Source organism: Arvicanthis niloticus, chromosome 1 (genome assembly GCF_011762505.2).
Source record: "Arvicanthis niloticus isolate mArvNil1 chromosome 1, mArvNil1.pat.X, whole genome shotgun sequence".
NCBI lineage: Eukaryota > Metazoa > Chordata > Mammalia > Rodentia > Muridae > Arvicanthis > Arvicanthis niloticus.
In genome coordinates this window covers 130,689,533-130,711,846 of record NC_047658.1, presented here as the reverse complement: position 1 = coordinate 130,711,846, position 22,314 = coordinate 130,689,533, and the positions used below count along the sequence as shown (strand labels likewise).

Sequence of the window (22,314 nt, the reverse complement as noted above, 5' to 3'; positions counted from 1 at the left end):
GATCACAGACCTGGGCAAGGGTTGGTCTAGGGCTATAAACTCAGAGACAGATGAAAGAGAAGTAGGCAGTTGGTAAGAGACAAGATGGTGGTCCATGGTGAGAATCAAAGTAAGCAAGCTGGAAGAGCTGGAGGGCATGCTCTGACTCAGTGGGCACCCACAGCTCAAGGTACACAGCAAAAGCTTAGTGTGCGTTTGTGATTCAGTTAGGCGATCTGGGCAAGTCTAAGGAACTAAGGACTGTCACCTCTCTCTAGTACTGTGTCTTAGTTTAGATTTTTATTGATATGAAGAGACACCATGGCCATTGCAACTTTTATAAAGGCAAACATTTAATTGGGGCTGGATGACAAGTTCAGAGGTTCAGTCCACTATCACCATGGCAGGAAGGATGGCAGCAGGCAGGCAGACTTGGTATTGGAGGAGCCAAGAGTTATATCTGAAGGCAACCAGAAGGAGACTAAAATTCCACACTGGGTGGAGCTTAAGCATAAGAGACTTCAAAGTCCACTCTAACAGTGACATACGTCCAATAAGGCCACACCTCTTAACAGTACCACTCCCTATGGGCTAAGCATTCAAACACATGAGTCTATGGGGGCCAACCCTATTCAAACCATCACAATCTCTCTCTTTCTCTCTCTCTCTCTCCCTTCCTCCCTCCCTTCCTTTTTTTTTTTTTTTTAAATATTACTTATTTAATGTATGTGAGTATACTAGTATACTATAGCTGTCTTCAGACACACCAGAGGAGGGCATCAGATCCCATTACAGATTGTTGTGAGCCACCATATAGTTGCTGGGAATTGAACTCGGGATCTCTGGAAGAGCCATCAGTGCTCTTAACTGCTGAGCAATCTCTCCAGCCCCCACAAACTGTTTCTTTGAGCCTCCCCCCCTCCCCCCGTCTCTCGTTCTTATGTAGCTCATGCTGGTCTCTTCAAAACAAGTTATTCGCTCTGTCTCTGTCTCTGTCTCTCTCTCTGTCTCTCTCTCTCTCTCAGCATTTGAACATGATGGCTCACAAGTGGCTGTGAGCTGCATGATGTGGGTGCTGGGAACCAAGAGCAGTCATGCTCTTGACCCCTGCCCTGAGCCATCTCTCCCATCCATGTTCTCTAACTCTTGATCCTCCTGTGTTCACCTACCAAGGATTACTGGTATAGATTACAGGTATGCCACACTTCCTTGAGTCATCTTTTTCAGTATCTCTACCTTATTTTCTCCACTTTCTTCCTCCTGGGAGTCAGAACTTACTAGCCTCTCTACTTCCAGTCGCTGGTGGAGAATATACATGGCAGTTACTGATGACAAATGCTGGAGCCTCACTAGGCTCTCCGGAAGCTGGCTGGATTGTGGGTTGATCTAGATATTTCATTCATTAGGTTTATTCATTTATTCACTTATTCTGTTTAGCAAAACCTTGCTGAGCACCTACTATGTGCCTACGCTCGAGTTCTTGGGGTTATCAGATATCAAGATGAATGGATGAGTAAATGCCCAGAAAAGTTTTGCTCATTAAGCTGCTACAAATAGCACTGGAGTCTCTGGACATGAACTTTTTGGCTCTCTGCCCTTCATACACAGTTATATTGAGATAAAAGAAAAGGAAAACCTTTATTCTTTTGCCTGCTGTGTTGTTTTAAAATTTTATAAAAATGTACAATGCTCTGAAGAGGCCCGGGCAGAAATAAATCTTTCTATGCTGTCTAAAAATGGACAGCCTTATCTCTCTAGAAGCTGCTGGGTGTCAGCAGTCATGCCCCACAAAGACAGCAACTACGGTCTCCCTGTTATCATTTTGAAGGCCACTGAATGTTATTTTATTTTATTTTTTTGGTTTGGTTATGCTTACCACCAAACCTTCAGAATCTGTGTCTTCATCTCATGGTTTCCCATGAGAGACAGGGAATTTTGGCCAACTGTGTCAGCCATTTATTTTACTTCCCCACAGTGTCCTCGTCACTCCAGGCAATGTGTGAAGTCAAGTTGAGGCAATAGGCTTGCAGGTGGTAATGGCACCAGTCTTCAGTCTTCTCCTCTTCAGCATCCAGCAGGTTGGAGGGGCCAGTTTCATGGGTGTTAACAAGCAGTGGTACATGGGCAGTGTGGTAGATGCTCAACCAATTCTTCTTTGATTAATGGATTTTTTTTTTTTTTTTTTTAAGGTTTCTTGAGACAGGGTTTCTCTGTGTAGCCCTGGCTGTCCTGGAACTCACTCTGTAGGCCAGGCTAGCCTCAAACTCAGAAATCCACCTGCCTCTGCCTCCCAAGTGCTGGGATTAAAGGCATGTGCCACCACTGCCCGGCTGATTAATGGATTCTTATAAACCCCATTAAAGCTGAGATTGTATTTCAGCACCTGATAGGTCCCCTACCTTGTAGGTATCCAATGAAGATGTATGTTGGATGAATGGACGAGCAAATATTCCTGGAGAGGGCTGAGCTTTGCGAATCCTTCTAGGGTTGGCTCCTTTGTTTTCTCTAAAGTTAAACAATAATCTCTCCCTTTCTCACTTAACACTCAACACAGCACAGTGTATGTGTGTGGTTTTCTTACTTACCACACAGGTCTCTAGCATAGCTCATTTAAGTGTCCCATAATCCACTTCAGTGCCAACACTGAATCTATTTGGAGACAGTAATAGATCCTCACTAAGCAGATTCCTCTACTTCAGATCTCTCTTTCAGTAGTAAGTAGCCTCCTATAACTTTTGGCTAACTTACTTTAAATTAGGATTTTTACTGTCCTTTTTTGGGCTTGAAAAACTAAGGAAAACACAGGCATTGGCTTTATATTTATAATTTATCTGTAAAAATAAAGCTACAAAACTGGGCTGGAGAGATGGCTCCGCGGTTAAGAGCACACTCCCTGCTCTTCTAGAGGTCATGAGTTCAATTCCCAGCAACCACATGGTGGCTCACAACCACCTGTAATTGGATTTGATGCTTTCTTCACAATAAATAAATAAATCTTTTTTTTTTTAAAGCTACAAAACCCCCAGAAAAGTTATGGAGGAAGAGGCATAACGCTTCCATGTCTTCCACAGGGTGCTGTCACTCAGGGTGTCCAGAAGTTCAAGTTCAGTCACCCACTTGAATCTTATAGTTGAGGAGCAAAGTTTGTGGAACCTGGTTCCCTTTTTTTGTTTGTTTGTTTTGTTTTTTGAGACAGGGTTTCTCTGTGTAGCCCTGGCTGTCCTGGAGCTCACTCTATAGACCAGGCTGGCCTCGAACTCAGAAATCCGCCTGCCTCTGCCTCCCAAGTGCTGGGATTAAAGGCGTGCGCCACCACCGCCCAGCTGGAACCTGATTCCTATCCCCTTGTCCTCTCCCTAGAGGTCAGTGGCTATTGCTGAAAGCTGAGCACATACAACATGTACAACATGTGCTTTGTTGGACCCTGTGAGGAGTACAGTTGACCAGTCAAACACCCTTCCCGGGTATTTGACCTCTTTGGCAAAGCTCTAAGGTGCAGACTCCAGAGAAACTGCTCCAGATTGGGACAGGTCAAACGACAGACTGCTGATAAATGTTCTAGTTTATGGAACAATCTCTTCACGTCATTAAACATTTGCCAAGTTGCTTCAGGAAGAGGAGGAACATGCAAGCGTTAGGTTGGCTCTCTTACCTCGCCTATTTCAGGGAAGACATAATAAATATTTATTGGCTATATTGACATCCACTGTAGTGTTTGCAAAACAGTGTACTGGAACTATGGCTAGGGAGAGCCGTGTTTAGAAGACAGTCATATTCGCTACAGCTGCAAGCTATGAAGATGGGGCCTGAGGCTCTTCAGTTGTGCTTAATATGTATTTACCTTAATATGTATTTACCTTAGTGTTTTTCTTTATATTTAGTTCCTACTCATAAAAGCTTTTCTTTACCTCTCAAGGCAGGCTGATGGTGTGGTCTAATGGAGCATAGCAGTTTATGAAGTCTGCCTTGTGTAATATTGTATACTATTTCTGTTACCGTCTAAACTTGTCTTTACTTGGGGATATGGGCATGAGGACCATCATATTTGCAATAGCTCTTGGTCTGGAAAGAACATTTCAAATGAACAGCTGTGCTCTGTCCCAGATGTCATTGGGTATTCTTGAAGAAGAAAACAAAATGAGTGTAGGTCTCTGGAATACACATGAGGCCCTGGGTAACAGTTGTTATTATTGTTACTATCAATAATTAAAAGTCTTCACTGGCCGGGCGGTGGTGGCACAAGCCTTAAATCCCAGCACTTGGGTGGTAGAAGCAGGTGGATTTCTGAGTTCGATGCCAGCCTGGTCTACAGAGTGAGTTTCAGGACAGCCAGGCTTACACAGAGAAACCCTGTCTCGGAAAAAAACAAAACAAAACAAAACAAAACAAAACAAAACAAAACAAAACTCCTCACTTATGATGGGTGTGGTGGCCTTTGATGCCAGCATTGGAGAGGCAGAAGCAAGTGATCTCTGTGAGTTCGAGAACAGCCTGATCTCCATAGTAGGCTCTAGGACAGTTAGGGCTACATAGACAGGCACTGCACCATAAAAAAATGTATTCCCTGATAAATTTTAACCCCAGTGAAGGAATTGTGACTATAATCTAGAAAAGAAAGGACATGCAGTTTGACTAGTTGTGCCCCTAGTAGAAGGTAAAAAGATTCAAAGGTGATTCCAGAGTTTTGCTCTTTGGTTGAAACAATATCTAAGGCATGAGTTTCTGGTGATATCACAGTGGGGGGTATACACTGAAGTATCTCCAGGAGGTGATCTTAGAGAGATTGTCAGAACATGTTAGTATGTTGTCAGGATTCACTATTTAAATTCGAGGTAGGTGATTTGTTTGATGACAAATGTATACATGACAGGAATATTAAGTTCACCAGATGGCTTCTTTCTCTTTTCATATATATATGTATGTATATATTGGTTTTTTGAGACAAGATTTCTCTGTATAGCCCTGGCTATCCTGGAACTCACTCTATAGACCAGGCTAGCCTCGAATTCAGAAATCCACCTGCCTCTGCTTCCTAAATGCTGGGATTAAAGGCGTGCTCTACCACCGCCCAGCACTTTTTGACTTTTTTTTTTGGGGGGGGGGGTGGGTTGTTTGTTTTTTTAAACAGGGTTTCTCTTTGTAGCACTGGCCATCCTCTGTAGGTCTCTAACTCACAGAGATCCACCTGTCTTATAGTTCCTGAGTGCTGGGATTAAAGGTGTTCACCAGTACTGCCCAGCTATTATTATTGTTATTGTGATGGTGGTATTAAAAATCTAATGTTTTGTTACTGTTTTATCACTGGCAGGGTTTCCTCACTGAGCTACACCCGAATAGTCAGTCCCCAGATAGTCCCCAGATCATTTCTTAATTATGTGGTCTAGTGAAGGAAAGGCATCATTAATCAACTAAGCAATGTCAAGCCTAGGTATATTAATAACTAGAACATCAAGCAAGGAGGATCATGGAAAACTGGAGGTAGAGAGTTCTACATGCTCATTTTAGCCAGTTTGTTTCCCAATTTGAGGATCGCTAATGTGGCAACATGAAGTTGACTTAAGCTCTCTTTGCTCTCTTCACTCGCCACTGAGCAAATGGGCCAAAGGTGAATACCCAGCAGGCCATGGAAGAAAGGAGGACAGGGGTTATTCATGTCTCAGTAGCCACTGTTGGAACCATAAGAAGTGAATGGTGGTTATTCAGAAGTGCCTTATCCTTGCCTCTCTTATGCTGTTGCCTTTAAGGTTCTAGACCAGCAATTCTCATCCTGTGGCTCATGACCCCTTTTTGGGGGGTTGAATCACTCTTCACAGGGCTTGTGTACCAGATATTCTGCATATCAGACACCACGATTCATAACAGTAGCAAAATTATAGTTATGAAGTAGTAATAAAATAATTTTATGGTTGAAGGGTCACTAAAACAGAAGGAACTGTATTAAAGGGTCTCAGCATTTGGAAGGTTAAGAAACACTGTTTTAGACGTATTCTGTTACATTGTTCTTGATAATGCAGGCAACTAAGGTGCCATTGCCTTCAAGAATGTACTCGGATAATCCCAGCTATGGAGAAAGCCAAGGAAGAAGGCTTGTTAGTTCACGGTTAGCTAGGGCAGTTTAGCAAGAGTTCTATCTCAACATAAAGAAAAAAATGAAAAGAGCTGGGGACAGTTCTCTTGTAGAAAATTTACCTAGCGCATGCAATTAAGGCCTCAGATTCAATCCCTCATGTAGAAAAAAAAAAAAAGCAAAAAAAGAGAAAGATGGAGAATATTCATATGGAACATTGCAAATATTTTCTGAGGAGGCAGTTGCAGGGATACTGATAGTCCAGGTGACCAAGAATAGCCCTCATTGCAAAGGAATCCCATGGTGCTCTGTTTAACCCAGGGTGTTAGAAAAGAATTCAGTGGTGTGCTATTTGGCCCAAGGTGTCAGGAGGGCCAAGGGTGTCTCCCTTTCCTGATGCATTCACAATACATTATCACCTGCCTTGGAGGAGAATTCCAACTCATTGCTCTTAAACCCTTAGGTTTTCCAGACAGCTTCACAGCCTCTTGGAGATCAGCTCTGGAGGATTTGACTGGAAACACATTCCCTGTGCCTTCTGTGCTAGATACTGACTTTTTGGTATTTCCTGCTGGACTGCTCCTTGGGTGGAGCTCCCTTTGGAAGCACCAGGGTTTTCCTGTTTGTGCAGTTGATTTTCAAAACCTTAAATAAACTCTGTTGTTATGCGTCCAGAACAGTAACAACTCCATAGTTCTTTATTAAGCACCTAGTAAGAGCCTGCCATTGTTCTAGGAGCTGGATAGTGTAGTGACCCATAGCCTCTGCTCTCAAAGGGCCCTTAGTCTGGTCCAGGACTGAAATTAGTAAACAAGCATTTGCCTTCCACGTGGTAAGTGCCATTCAGGACAAAGTACAGAGTAGGCGATGGGAGAAAAGGTGAATGCAACCTCAGAAGTGTCAGGGCTTGAGGACTGGTGCAGTGCGGGAGACGCTGTGAGAATGTGAGGCAACTCACTAATCGCACGCTAAATATAAGAATGTGATTTTTGTAGCAGCTTTTCTTGATTACCTGCAAGTAGGATATTCTGGTTAATTTTCAAAAACCCCTTTTCCTCACAAGCCATTTGACAAGGGTTTAAGCATCTGCACACCTTCCGTTGTCAAGGGAGTGCAAGGTAATATACTATAAAGTAAACCATAAAGGCGGCAGCACCACACATCACAGTCTGTTTGAAGGAAGGCCCATATCTGGGTGAGAGGCAAGCAGAAATGTCAACTAGGTAAGAAAAGTGAGGTGCTTCCTGGACCCCAACAAGTTAGGGCCTTCATCGTTTCATTTGAAATGCGTTTAGACATGTCAAGTAGACAATAGTTTTTTTACAGGTGACAAACAACACCCCAGTGCCAACTTCATATGAATGGCTTGTGTTTTATTTTGTCTTTTTCTGGACTCTCAAGACTAACTCTCTGTTGGAATAAAAACTAGAGGAATAGGATTTTTTTTTTCCCAAAGGATCTAGTTGGGGTTTCTCATGATTATTCTTGAATTGTGTGTGTGCGTGCGTGTGTGTGTGTGTGTGTGTGTGTGTGTGTGCATGGACGTGTTTATGTAGGTGCGCATGTTTATGTTTTTGCTTGTGGGTGTGGAGACCAGAGGTTAATATCACCTTAGGCATACTTTAGTGGCCAGCTGCTTTGTTTACTGAGACTTGGAATGCATCAATGAGGCCAGACTGGCTGGCTAGTGAACCCTAGGGATCTTACTAGCTTTGTCTCCCCGGTGCTGTGATCACTAGTGTGCCCCACTGTATCTGACTTCTTATATGGATGCTGGGGACTGAATTCAGGTCTTCAGGTTTTCATGGCATGCGTTTTATGGACTGGGCTACTCCCCTAGCCCCTTGGGTTTATTTTTGATTTCTGATCAGGTAACAAAATGCAATGTTCAAAAATCTCTTTATTGCCAGGTGTGGTGGTGTCCACCTGTGATTCTGAACTTGGGAAGATAAAGAGAGTTACTACAAGTTTGAGGCCAGTAAGGGTAACAATATGAAACCCTGTCTTCTAAAATCACCTTATTATGTTGTAATTTATATAATACACTATACATATTGGAAGCATACAGGTCTATGAATTTCAACAATTGTGTAGTGCATCTGCCTCTGTTATAGAGGTGTAAATGCTATCACCTTGCCACTGTTCTGTTATGCCTTCTTCACAGTTGTGCTAGCCCTGGCTGCAAACACCTACTGACCTGCCTTTTGTCTCTACAGACTATTTTCTTCTGATCTAGAAGTTCTACAATATGGACTTACCTCATGTATATACTATTGTGTTTGGCTTTTTTTGTTTTTCTTTCCTCTTTCTCCCTAAGAATAATGTATTGAGATCATTCTTGTTTTAGTTTGCTTTTCTGTTGCTATGATAAAACACTCAACCGAAAGTATCTTAGGGCAAGAGAGGATCTAGTCCAGCTATCGTTCCAGCTCATAGTCCAGTTTGAGGAGAGTCAGGACAGGGAGTAGAAACGAAACCATGGAGGAGTGTTGCTTTCTGTTTTGCTCACTGTAGATTTATTTTACAGCCTGATCCTCCTGCCTAAGAATGGTGCTGCCCACAGTGGGCTTAATTCTCCCACATCAATCATCAGTCAAGACAATCTCTCATGGACAGTTCCTCAGTTCAGATTTCCTCTTCCCATGTAACTCTAGATTGTGTCAAGCTGACAATAAAAACTAACTAGTACAATCTTTTTTGTTTTGTTTTTTTGGTTTTGTTTTTTTTTTTTTTTTTTTTTTTTTTTTTTGACAGGGTTCCTATGTGTAGCCCTGGCTGTCCTGGAACTCACTCTGTAGACCAGTCTGGCCTCGAACTCAAAAATCCACCTGCCTCTGCCTCCCAAGTGCTGGGATTAAAGGCGTGTGCCATCACTGCCTGGCTAGTACAGTCTTTTTATCCATATATTTTTTTTCTAATTTTTATTTATTTTTTTTTTATTTAAACCACTAACTTTTTTTTCCCCCCTCAAGTAGCAAATAATTGCTCAGAAAGGTAAGCAGTTGAAGGAGATTCCTCTGGCCCAAGAATTCTACCATGTTGCCCAGAGAAGGGAGGACTGGGATTATATCAGGTTAGTACAGATGTAATTTAAGGAAAGAAGAGCATGTGTATTCATTTCTGAGTCCTGGGAGCCTGGGAGGACAGGGAGATGAAGCTGCTCTGAGTGATAGGATGTATTACAGAGGATGACAGCACAATTTGCTCAGTTCTGTTGTGAGCTCAGCAAAATGTGACAGTTCTGAGAAATAAAAATATATATCGCTCTATTTATATGTGTGTTTGTCTCGGGAGACTTGGCAGGGAGTGGTGGGAAGGGTTTCCTGAAGATAGAGTGGGCAGAGCCAACTGGGCAAAGTGAAGCCTGTCCTAGACCCGTTGATACCTAGTGATAAACACCCACGACAGGAACTAATATTGATTGAACACTTAAGTACTATGTCAGGTCCCTGGCTCGGCTCCTTACATACACAGTTTAATTTCACATGAATTCACGTGCTGTGTAGCAACTGGCTCTTTTGCATAACCTTGCATCCTTCTGCAATCTTCCTCCTTGTCGTGGTTACCTGCTGTTGAGTTCCTTGCAGCCTGCATAGGTCTCTGATGGAACACAGAACAGTGGAAGCATTCCACATCTTAGCAGGGGCAGAAAAAAAAAATGTTTGGGGACTTTACCTGTTACAAATGGATACAGGGAAGCAAATACTCTCAGCTCTCTCCCATGCAGACTCAAGCCATCTTCTGCAAGCCTCTCCAGGAGGCTTTTGTTTGATTCTCAACCTTGAATGACCCCTTTTCCTTTCTAGTCCCTCTTCCCAACTTTTTATCTAGCTTTCCTCAGGGATATAGGGATATGTCCTGCCCTTATGACTTGCCTTCCTGTGTCCTCTCCTTTGAGTTTGCTTTTGGACAAGACCCTATTAGCAGAGTCCTTTGTACAGCCGAGGAGAACACACACACACACACACACACACACACACACACACACACACACACACACCCCTCTGTCTAAGTCGTTCATCATCTGCCCTTTCCTCTTACACTGACTTTCCATGACTTATCCCCTGCAACCCCCCCCACAGCCAAGGTCAAGTGTCTGTGTTATTTTCTCAGAGTCATTCCATGTGATACATATCACATGTGATACATCGTATCACACATCTAGTGCTGAGTTTGAAATGATTCACATGATGCCTCAGTTAACAATAATCCTCCCCAAACCAGATGGCTGGCTCCAGGATGTAAAGGGCCATGTCTACTTTGTCCGTAGCTGTACCTCCAGCACCCTGCCATGACTTCATAAACATAGTAATTGCTCAGTCAATATTTACCAGAACAAGTGATGTGAGGTTCCTTCTGGTCACTCACTCACAGGTGCTCCCTCACCTGCTGGGTAGTTTTGAGCCACTGTAAGAACTGTGCCAGGAATGTATAAAATAAAGACCCCATGAGCGACATAAGCCTGTCACCCACTGCCATTCTTCAGAGTGTACAGAGAAGAACCATATTCAGGTCAAAATGACAGAATTGCTCCAGGGGACCAAAGTTCAGTGCCAACTGTAGAATTGAATCTAGAAGCAGGAGAAAATTAGGAGAAATGTGAGCATTTGAATAATATTCCGAATTCACTCACATTCTGAGTAACTCTTCAATCTACTGAAGTGCACTTAGCCTCATGTCCTCACCGGGAGTGGTTAAGTATCGCTACTGCTGTCCCACCACGGAAATTTCCCACCTACATAACATTTTCAAACTGTGTCAGAAGAATCTGTGGAGAAGAGAACTGCAAGTGTTTTTGAGATTATTGAAATGCACGCTGACAGAGAGGTTTCCCAGGCACACATTCTCCACAGCTGGATATTTTGGCTCTGATCAACGTGGCTGAGTCTTCCCACCTGACAGTTGCATTCATAAGTCAAGAAGTGTGTGCTAATAGTCACTGGCTTTCTGCTGCCATTTAGTGCTGTCTCTGGCAATCCTTCATCTGCCTGAAGGGTCTTGGCACATGGAAGCCTTGGTGCTTAGCAGCAAAGCAAATATTGGCATGTTGTATGGGCAAGGTGGGTCTAAGTAAGTCATGACATCCTCAAGGGAAGTTGGAGTCTGGCTCCACCACTTTTTATTTTACCTTTGTTTATTGATGGGCTGCTAAGAAATCAATGGCTTCACATCTTCTGAGACAAAACAAACGACCTTTGTAAATATGAAACTTGGAAGGATTTGAAGGTTAGTGGCCTGGCTAGTTTTATGTCACATGACAGAGACTAGCATCATTTGGGAAGAAGGACTCTGAACTGAGAAAATGCCTCTGTAAGGTTTGCCTGTAGGCAAGTCTGTAGGACATTTTTAAAAAAATTGGTGATTGACATGGTGCCATCCATGGGCGGGGTGGTCCTGGGGTGTATAAGGAAGCAGGCTGATTTGAGGCAGTGGTGGTGTGTGCCTTTAATCCCAGTACTCAGGAAGCAGAAGCAGACTGATCTCTGAGTTCGAGGCCAGCCAGGTCAACAGAGGGGGTTCCAGGACAGCCAGGGCTACACAGAGACACTCCTCCTTGAAGAAAGAAAGAAGGGCAAGTAAGCAAGCAGGTTGAGCAGGACATGAGGAACAAGTACTCCATGCAGCATTTCTCCGTGGCCTCTCCTACCTCTAGGTTTTTGCCGTGAGTTCTTGCCCTGATTCACTATCATTACAAACTACAAGCTATAAGAAGAGATAAACCTTTTCCTCCAAAGTTAATTTTGGTCAAGGTGTTTATCATGGTAATAGAAACCTAACTAAGGCACTTAATAAATAGTGTAAGTATAATCTAGATGTTGAAAGGGATATATATTTCTCCACAAATCCTTATTATTGGGTCCGATGACTGAGCTTATCCTTTCTGATTTTATCCTCCATATTCTGATATTTTTGGTTATGAGCGTAGCCTTTAATGGCTGAGCCATCTCTCCAGCTCTATCCTCCATATTCTTGTTCATCAATATTTGCTTGGAGATGTCAGTCTAACCAGTGCCATTTGATCAGTAGCTCTTAGAGCCTAGATAAGAGTGTGTTATAGTCATCCAATTGTGATGGGAATGTTTTCTGGCCTTTCATCCCTTTTATGGAAGGCATCTTCACTAGCTCTTGTTCTCCTAGGATGAGTCTTTTTTTTTTTTTTAACATAAATTTGAGTGCTCATATCTATTCAACAAAATACGTTCAGGTTCTCCAGAGAGTCCCTGCTCATTCCCTACATCCACTTTGAAGCCAGAGTCAACAGTTCACATCAACCCACCTGCCTACATGGGCCCACATGGACCTTTTGTCACCTCCCAAAGCATCTCAGGCATGAAGGCTTTGTCAAAATGGTCACAAGGGAGAAAAGTTGAAGGCTCATGCTGAACACCATGAATCCAAACTTAAGTCCTCACTAAAAGAGTCCATTCATTCCAAGAGCCACGTCTTTTATTGCCTGCTGCCACCATTTCCTCCAGGCGTCTTCATGAACTCTTCTAGGAAAGAAGAAGCTATTGGAGGAAGCGGGATTAAGAGCTGGTTAGTGACTGGTTGTGCTTTCCTTCTCAAATGAGGATTGACCGTGTTTAAAAGATCTGGAACCTTTCCATTAGCCAAGACCCTTGTGTAAAAACCCAAAGGGGCATATGGCAAGTCCAGAAAATAAACTTCACTGAGTGGAGCCATTCATCAGCTAGCTGTTTCTGCAGCATCACTGCTGTGCAGATAGACTAGAAGTTCCTCAAGGGATACACGTAAAGATAACCCATCTTTCTGTGTTGTACAGGAATATACAGAGCCTGGCATATCTCAGGCATTTGGAAAGTTCTGGTTGATGATTTAAACTGGGAGTGGATGAGATATAAGGCTAGAAAGTGCAACTTAGTATCAGAACTCCAACTCGTGATTTCAGTCTGAATAACCAAAGAAAATGGGCAACACAACGCCTGTAGACATCTGACATTCTTGTATGTAAGGTTGCCACCAAGTCTTGGTTTCTTCATCTAGAACAGTGATACTATCGCCACCCACCACATAGGATTCTTGTGTGAATTAAACGAGAGAACACATTTAAAGCTTTTACCATATATTAAGTGGTTGTCAACAAACGTCATGATGACAGGGTTTTCTTCCCAACAGATGTGTATGGGTCGTTGTGACCTCCTACTGTATCCTCGGAGAACTCCATCCCTTTCTGGACACCCTCTGAGATCTCCACTACTTGCCTAGCCTCTAAATTTATTTAGCTAGACTTACCTGTTAGATCCTGCTTTTGTTGCTTTCTGCATACCCTGGATTTTCTCAGAAATTCCCTCTGTGACTGACTACAGGGGGCAGCAGTCCTTGGCAGAGGGTTTCCACTGGAAAGATCATGTGTTTGAGGCACTTTCTCTTTTGGCCACATTGTAAACAGAGTTCTCAGTGCGTTGTGTGCAGCCAAGGAAAGTGAGGGGAAGTGATCTTCATAGGAGGAATGGACTTGGATGTCTCAGTGACTGGTTCCAAGGAAACCCTACCTGGGCCTGGCTTTACTTAAACGGCCTGTGATTGGCTTCTCTCTTGAACTCTAGAATGACATCTGAAGTGGAAGGGAAGTCTATGATATTATCTTTAGTGACTCTCTATTTGGGTAGCCATCTCTGTGGAGTGGCTTAAAGTTTGTTATTTGTGGGGTTGTTGGGTGTTAGAAAACCCTGAAATTGGGTCTTGCTATGTAGGTGTCATAGGTTGAATGGAAATGTCCCCATAGTCTTAAATGTTTGAATCCTTCATCTCCAGTGGATGGTGGTGTTTGGGACATTTAGGAGCTATGGCACTGAATGATGTAGATCACTGTAGGCAGGCTCTGAGAGTTTAAATATTCATGGCATTTCGAGTTTGCTCTCTCTGTTTGGTGTTTATGGTTCAAGATGTGAGCCCTTGGTTCATATTTTTGTTCCAAGTGCCATGCTTGCTATGTGCTTCCCACCAGGAGGGGCTTTTATCTCTTTGGAATCATAGGCTCCAGAGTAGTCTTGTTCATGATATTTTATCATAGCCAACAAACAAGTAACTAATACTGTTCCCTTCCCCCCACCATGGGCAGGCCTGAGAGACCTTGTTTACCACAACAAGACCAGGTGATAGGATCTAGGTGGAGTTACCCACCTTGGCTGCCCTGAACACAGAAGCAGAACTGCCCCTGGGCTTGCCTTGAGACATCTCTGGCTGTGACCTGGAACGGACTATGGATTATCCTACCCATCTGAAACCAGGAGGGGTTGTGGGTTGGGTCTTCCCCTTTAAATTGAGAGCTGAACATTAAAGCTTTGAGCCTTGATCAGAGAATTTTGTCTTGGCTTCATCTCTTCTCGCCCTCCGTCCCCTTTCATTCCCAGCCCCCCTTTCAGGTGAACCCAGTTGACTTGTGGCCGAAGGCGGCTACATAATACAGTAGCCCCAGCTAGATTGGAAGTCACTATGTAGCCCAGGTTGACCCTGAACTTGTAAATTTCTTTCCTCAGCCTTGTAAGTGTTGGGATTATAAATTTGGGTCACCATACCCAGAGAGCCTTGTGAGTCTTTATTGGCCTTCTGTTCTAGTGAGCACTGGTTTACAGATGGACACACAACCATGACTGAGTCCCAGAAGCCGTCTTCCTCCTACCCCCCCTGTGTAACAGTAGGGTAGTATGGGGGTGTGTCCAGGTCCTAGAGCTGTTATGTAACTTAATTTCTCCAGTGCTGGCAGGAGCTCTGGTTCTGAAGTGAGAAAAGGGTGTTTACAGTCTGCAAGTACAATCTCAAGAATGCTTTGTCTCATTGTTCTAGCTAAGCCCCAGCTCCCTGGCACGCCAAGTACCTCCTTTGTCTCTGGCATAGGCTGCCTCTGCCTTAGAAATCAGTCTTGGAGGACATATGAGAAACTAGGCTGAGCATAACAAGAAGGCCCACCTTGAGAAGGCATTTGATTCTTGCCCCACACACCGCTGCCTGGATCAGATACCCTTGCTCCAAAAGGAAAGGACGCTCCTCCAGGACAAGGCTCAGCTGCTCGGCACCAACATGGAGGCAAGCAAGGCTGCTCAACAGTCACTTGCCAAGTCAGGACACTGAAAATATGTGGGTGAGAAAACAGTTCAGAGGACACAGTAGTGATGTTCTTAATCCACACCTAAGAGCTCTCAGTGACCTGCACTTACAGTCATAATAACCACGGTTACTAGTTACTTAATTGGGCACATTCTGTTTCCTTGAACCCCATAAGAAGCAAATTCAGCAATCAGGTGGCCTTTTCCCAGTTACATAACTGCGCATTCTCAGGCAACAGCACAAAGTCTAAGGAACTTGCCTGATGGTCCAGGGATCAGGATGCAAAACCACCCCGCACAGAACACCTTTTGTTCTTCTCCCTGACCTTCAACCCTGCTCTCTTTTTCCTGCAACAGAAAAGGACTGGGTTTCCTTGAAAAGAAGCATAGAGAGGCCCAGCCCACAACCCCTGCGGGGAGATGTTGGCATTTTGTGTCACCCCTTCCTTTTGCAACAGGCATGAATTCAACTGGGAAGACTGGTAGGCAACTGCGTCGTCTGCCTGCAGAGCCTTATTTCAAACACCCACCTGAGTTCAGGACCTTTCCACAGCTCAGTCTGCTGTCTTCTCTTCCTAGCATCCCTTCTCTCTCCCTCCCACCTGTGGTCACACAGCTCTCCTCTTCCTTTCTGTTCCCCCCTCCCCCCACTCCCCCGGTCCTCTGGTTTGGAGATAGGTTTTCATTTTGCTAGAAAAATCTCGTTTCAGGTACTGTTTTATGAACAGGCCTGTGCACAAAATCGGCATCGGATAAATATACGTTGAATTGTTCGCTAAATTCTAGACAAAAGATGAAAAAGCTTTGGCTCTAGGAGGTGGAAAAGTTGGGGGCGGGTGCAGTGTGGAGCCCGGGCAATAGATTTTGACTGTTCGCTTTGCTCTTCTGTCCTCTTTCCCTGCCCCCGCCGCCTCGTAGCGCAGGCGCGGCCTCCGTAGCGTATTTAGTATTACCGCTGTCATCTGAGCACAGAAACATCCAAACAGATTGAAAAGCTCCAATCGATGCCAAAGCAGAAGTGTGCACACAGGGGCTTGTTTCCTTGGAAGTGCTTTAGTTGTAATTAAACTCCGAATACAAATACGCTAACAACTCCTTTGACCTTCCTGTGAGAAACAGGAGAACTGAACTGCAAGGACCAGAAAGGCATCTCTGGAGTGCCAGGGGCACACGTGTGTGCCCACTTTTGCGGTCACTGTCCGCAGATGGCTTCTGGGCCCACACGTTCAAACGCCGGGCTGGGCTAGGCTGGGCTGGGGGTGGCGGCGGTGCCTGCTGCTGCCGGGCTGCGCTGCGGCTGAGATCATTCTGTTGATCTCGTTTTACACAGCGCAGCCCGGCACAGGCTGAGTACAGAATGTTCTCTGCTGTGAACCAAGCTTGAACTCTTCCAGCCCACTTTGTTTGAGGAACCACACAGACACAGAGGGAAAAGACAGGGCAGATAATCCCCAAATCGTTGAAATCACGGTGTTCTTTGGGCTTTGGGCTTAGGCCATTTACTTTTCACTGCCTAACGTGAAAAAAAAAATTTTTTTTTTCCAAACCGTGCTTTCCCGGAAGAGTGAAACGCCTGTTATGTCCTTCCTCTTAGACAGGACTTGGCACCAACTTTGGAAATTATAAAGTCTGTCACTGTCTTTTTAATTTATTTTTCTCCTCTTAGGCATTCAAAGAACAACAGTGAAAGTTGGTTTCCTATAAAGGAAAGATGAGATCCCTGGTGCTTGGGACTTCTCCCTGGGTTGTTGACGCTGTCATGATATTATAAATTGTGTTCTAGGACTTGTTGCTATGGGTGGGGGAATGTATGTAATGGAGAAGTCTTTGGGCCAATGGCTTCTATGAGCAATGAGAAGAACCCTGAGTGTGAAGGTGGCTCGCTGTTCCTCTACCAAACTATAGTCACCTTATTTCAGTGTTAAGTGTGCAGTTTGAGGTCACAAATGGCTTCCGGGCTGTAGGTTTATCTCAGAGCAGAACTTCTGTAGATTAGATGGTGCTGTTCAGTGTGGTGGTTTTCTGACTCAATGATATAGTAATAGTAATAGCAATAGTAATAAATTTGGAGAGAGGAGATTCTACTGTTACCTAAGCTGCTTAAACGTCCAGACTCCTGCAGTCTTCCTAGGTAGCTGGGATGATAGATGCACAGGGACATTCTAGGCTCCTGCTGCTGCTAATAACAACAATAAAGATAGCAGTTCTTAGCATTGTTATTGTTTATTGAGAGACAGGGTCTTACTATGTAGCTCAGGCTAGCCTTTTGGTCTGAGATTCTTCTCCCTCAGCCTTCTGAGTGTGAGAAGCATAGGTGTGCACCACTATACCTGGCCACAATAATGAGTTTTTGATAGGAGTAGGTTCCTTCCTTTGCACTTTCATTTACAAAAAGTGGGCAAATCACAGAGCTTTGTGTGAGATGTGGTTTGAATTTTCTTTTTGAGAGTTTGTGTTATAGTGGGTGGATGGTATACTAGGCTCATTGGTGAAAGGGTCATAGGTTGGCATATATACTTACTATCACTATCTTGCTGCTATACCAATGACAGAAATTCTTCTCTTGAATTCACAGTTGTGTCACATCCTGGTTTGGGGCTTCTATAGTATGGTTTTTGTTCATGGTTGGCAAAGATACTCTGTTATTTTTTTTTTATCTATCATTTATTTTTATATGTATCTGAATCACCTAGCTGACTCCCCCTCACTTTGTTATGTATGCATGTATGTATGTATGTATGTATGCATCTATCTATCTATCTATCTATCTATCTATCTATCTATCTAGTGTGTAGCCTTGGCTGTCCTGGAATGGGATGTGTACACCAGGCTGGTCTTGAACTCACAGAAATCAACTTTCTGTGCTTCCTGAGTGCTAGGAATAAAGGTGTGTGCTATCACAACTGACCTATTTATTTATTTACTTATTAACACAAGATTTTACCACATATGTAGCACAAGCTTGCCTCTGACTTGAGACACCCCCCTCCCCCATTGTGCAGCTTGAAGAGCTGAGACAACAGGTTCTTGCTATCACACTTCACCATCAGGAGATTTCTATATGAATACCTTCGCTTCTGAGATGGTTTCAGTTCCAAGAGATTCTCTGATAATATTTTTTTGAAAAGTCATGTGTCATGATGCTATCAGAATATTGGCCAAATAGTTTATTATTTTACAATCTTCTATTGAACACTGGCTATATCTAAATGAGTGATGAGGGTTTAAGAATTGTGAGGTGAGCAAGGTGTGATTACCATCTTCAAAGATATTATTATCCAGCGGGAGAAGTAGGAACACACATGATATGAAATATGTACCCAAACGTCTATACAACTGAGGATGATGTTGTACCCTCAGAAGAAGTAATAAACTGTGCTCATAGAAGATGTCTGGGACCAGGTGAAAATTTCCATTTGAGGAAGTTGACCCAAGAGCTGAGGATGAAAGGAAGGAATTATGAGAACAGGTGATGCTGGTGGTGAAAAGAGTCGCAGGAAGCATTGGATCATCCAGGAAGTAGTAAGCAATTCTAGTCCTGAATGGTGGAGGCTAGTGTGTAGGAAGAAGAAAAAAAGAAAGAAAGAAAGAAAGAAAGAAAGAAAAGCAAAAAGAAAAAAGAAAAAGAAAGAAAGAGAGAAAGAAAGAGAGAAATAGATTGCATGTCTTTACTAACTTTTCCTGCTAAGTTTTGTACAAAACTCCAGACTCCCTAACAGCATTCCAAGAAGTTATGATGAGTCGTTGAGACTGGCGCTGACTCATTGTCAGTCCTGGCTTGAGTTTGCTTTCCCATGCACTGTTGTTGTTTTTCTCCTTCTGCCAAGATCCCATGAGCCCTAGGCTGGTGTTGAACTCCATATGCAGCTGAAGATGATTTTGAACTCCTGGCCATTCTGCCTCCAACTCCCAGCTGCTGAGATTGCAGGCATGCACTACCTCCTCTGGTTTATCAGTCCTTCCCCAGGGTTTCATGTACAAATGTTCAAGCACAAATACTTCTCTCCCTCTCATCCTCTGTTCCTCCCTTTTACTTCCTCCCTCCCTCCCTCCATCCCTCCCTTCTTCTCTCCTCCCCTCTCTCCATCCTTCTCTCCTTTCCCCCTTCTCCCTGTTCTTTTTTTTTTTTTTTTTTCTTGAAACAGAATTTCCATGTGTAGCCATAGATGGACTGGAACGTGATACATAGACCAGGTTGGCTTTGTACTTATAGAGATCCACCTGCCTCAGCTTCTCAGTGCTTGGATTAAAGGCTTGTGCCACCATGCCTGGTACCATCTTATTTGTTGATCTTGAAGACATTTTGAGTCAATGTTACAACTCAGCATGTATATTTGGGAGGTAGAGCATGGTTTTAGGAAAGGTGAAAGCCTAGAAACAGGACGTGAAAGAAGACAATGTTAATCATGCAGAACAGGGAGAGCAAAACACATTGAACAATCAGGTAATATTGGCCATGGCAGAACCAGAAAAAAAGACTTGCCTATGGGCAGGTTGTCTGACCACAGCCACTGAGTCACTTTCTCCTAGCCTGGGTGCCGATGACTGGCTTCTGCATTTTACTCACAGATGGCAACAGGGAGAGCTTTTATTTGTTCTTCTTATTTAGGCACATAGTCACACTCTGTATGTAGCCCAGGCTGGCCTCTAACTTGAAATCTTCTTGCTTCAGGCTCCAGAATGCTGAGATCACCAGCATTTGCCATCAACCTGGCCAACAAGGAGATTTTTGACAAGAATATCTTTACTTCAGAGATGGTTTCAGTTCCAAGAGATTCTCTATGTTATTATTTTTTAAAAAGTCACTGTTAACACACTATCAGAATTTTGGGGCCAATACAGGGAATACGGGATGAGGGCTTTGACTTTTCCTTTTATGAAGAGCAGATAATGTACTGAGATTCACATAGGCTGAATTGGAGAAGTTCAAGGGACCTTCACAGAGAGAACTTCACTCATGATTTCAAGAGACTTACCTGGACTTAGGAGTTACAATGCCAGGCAGTGGTGTCGCACACCTTTAATCCCAGCACTTGGGAGGCAGAGGTAGGCGGATTTCTGAGTTTGAGGCCAGCCTGGTCCACAGAGTGAGTTCCAGGACAGCCAGGGCTACACAGAGAAACCCTGTCTCGAAAAACCAAAAAAAAAAAAAAAAAAAAAAAAAAAAAAAAAAAAGTTACAGCAACTCAGAATTTCAGCAGCATAGAGAAATCAGGAACATACACACATGTAAGAGGGAAAAGAAAGGTTGACTTTAAGAGGTGCTGGTATTTAATGATCACCCAAGGAAGAAAAGCTAAGAAATAGCCTATTTCTCCATATAAAGTTTTATTATATTTTATATTAAGCATATGCGTGTTTTGCCTGCACATATGTATGGATACCACATGGAAACTGAACACTAGCCCTCTAGAAGAGTAGACGACAGTACGCTTAACTGCTAACTCATCTTTAGTTTCTCTCTCTTCATTCATGTAGCCCAGGCTATCCTTGAATTCTCAATGTAGCCAAAGATTATCTTGAGCTATTGACTACTGGTCCTCTTGCCTCTTCTTGAGATTACAGGCTTTTACTACCATACTTTGCAAGAATCCAATTCCATCAGGATGGGTTTTCCCATTGGTCCTCCAACTTGTTTTTTTCAGACCAATGCTTCACTTGGATGGGACATGGTGGTATCTGTCTTCTATACATGCATGAAGGCGATACTTGTCAACCTCTTGTGTTAGCTGACCATGAGCCACAGTGGAAGTAATTTTATATACATATCCAGAACACACATACACTAGCCTTTGTGTAATGAAAACAAAAGGCTTTGTGAAACAGGAACCACTGGATTCTTCTGCAACAATAATATTTTCTATTATATTTTATTTCAGTAAAAAAAGGAAAATTCTTATTGGGTCCCACTAAGTTGCTATCACACCACTGATGTTATTCAAAGCTGCAGCTCAAAAGAGACTGGGTTCAGGGGCTGTGTTTTCTGGCAGTCTACTCTGCTCTGAAGAGACCAGAAACCTGTAGTGTGAGCTTAAGTTGAAGTGCAGTGCGGGAGAGTTTATCCTGTTTCCTAGGTCTCTCTTGCATAGATGTACTTTTAGTTTTTTAGTTTGTCTTGGATACAAACAATCATCTGACATGCTTTGAGGAAGTGGGATGGAGAGCTGGAGCGATGGCTCAGCGGTGAGGAGCACTGACTGTTCTTCCAGAGGTCCTGAGTACAACTCAGCAGGGTTGCTAGTGATGTCCCTAGATTCAAATGATAGTAATAATTCAGGTTGTACAACTCTATATGATAAGGCTCAAGAAATTCTCGATGTTGGAACAGATGGGATTTTCCAGTTGGAGTTACTCAACCTAGGAAACCTATGCAAACAACTCCAGATCTGAAAGAAAAAAATAAAAACTCAATCTGCAACACATCTGGCCCTTAGCCTTCCAGGTAAGGCCACTCAACCTGTAGTGGGTATTTATTGAGTCTGGCACATCATATACATTATTATCAACAAAATCTTTATAATCAAGCTCTAGGGGAGAGTTTAATCATTACCTTCTTTTTAACAGATGAGAAATACCAAAGCTAGGAGCAACAGCTCACCCATGATTGCTCAACCAGTGAATGCTGAATTCAAACCCAGTCAGCCAGTCAGCTGGTTTACAGAATGAAGACACTCCATTGACATTCTCAGGAAGATGCTTTCAACAGTTGCATTGGTGAGGTATTGACCTAGTTCCACTCCATCACTGTGTCTCTCAATAAACCTTGGTCTTGTCCCTTGGAACTCTTCCTAGCTCTTGTCACTGAATTTTCCTCTTTCAGTTTACATGTGTCTTGGATACAAACAATCATCTGATATGCTTTTACGAAGTGGGATGGAGAGCTGGAGAGATGGCTCAGCGGTTAAGAGCACTGACTGTTCTTCCAGAGGTCCTAAGTTCAATTCCCAGCAATCACATGGTGGCTCACAACCATCTGTAATGGGATCTGATGTCCTCTTCTGGTGTAGCTGAAGACAGCTACAGTGTACTCATATAAATAAATGAATAAATCTTCAGAGAGAGAGAAGAGAAGAGAAGAGAGAGAGGGACAGAGAGAGATAGAGAGAGGTGGGATGGAAAATGAAGCAAGAAAGAATACTGGGAGTGTACCAGTATGGGCCTCTGGGCTGCATGAGAGAGGCTGTCTAAAGTCACCTAGGC

At 43.4% G+C, this 22,314-nt stretch overlaps 2 long non-coding RNA genes across 3 annotated transcripts in view; one reads left to right on the top strand and one right to left on the bottom strand.

Annotated features, from left to right (window-relative positions):
• Window positions 1–6,667: 6,667 nt before the first annotated feature.
• Window positions 6,668–16,059, bottom strand: LOC143435526 (uncharacterized). The gene is made up of 6 exons (XR_013105899.1): window positions 15,645–16,059; window positions 14,978–15,135; window positions 12,324–12,555; window positions 10,732–11,599; window positions 10,378–10,617; window positions 6,668–9,681 (listed from the first exon to the last, which is right to left on the bottom strand). It is a non-coding gene; the product is annotated as an uncharacterized LOC143435526 (long non-coding RNA).
• The window catches only part of LOC143435527 (uncharacterized), a 24,275-nt gene continuing 17,425 nt past the window's right edge, over window positions 15,465–22,314 (top strand). The window contains exons 1-3 of one of the 2 annotated variants that reach the window (XR_013105900.1): window positions 15,465–15,596; window positions 21,443–21,556; window positions 21,679–21,828. This is a non-coding gene — a long non-coding RNA (uncharacterized LOC143435527). Of the gene's footprint in view, window positions 15,597–21,442; window positions 21,557–21,678; window positions 21,834–22,314 lie in introns of both variants that reach the window. The other variant, XR_013105902.1, reaches the window with a different exon arrangement.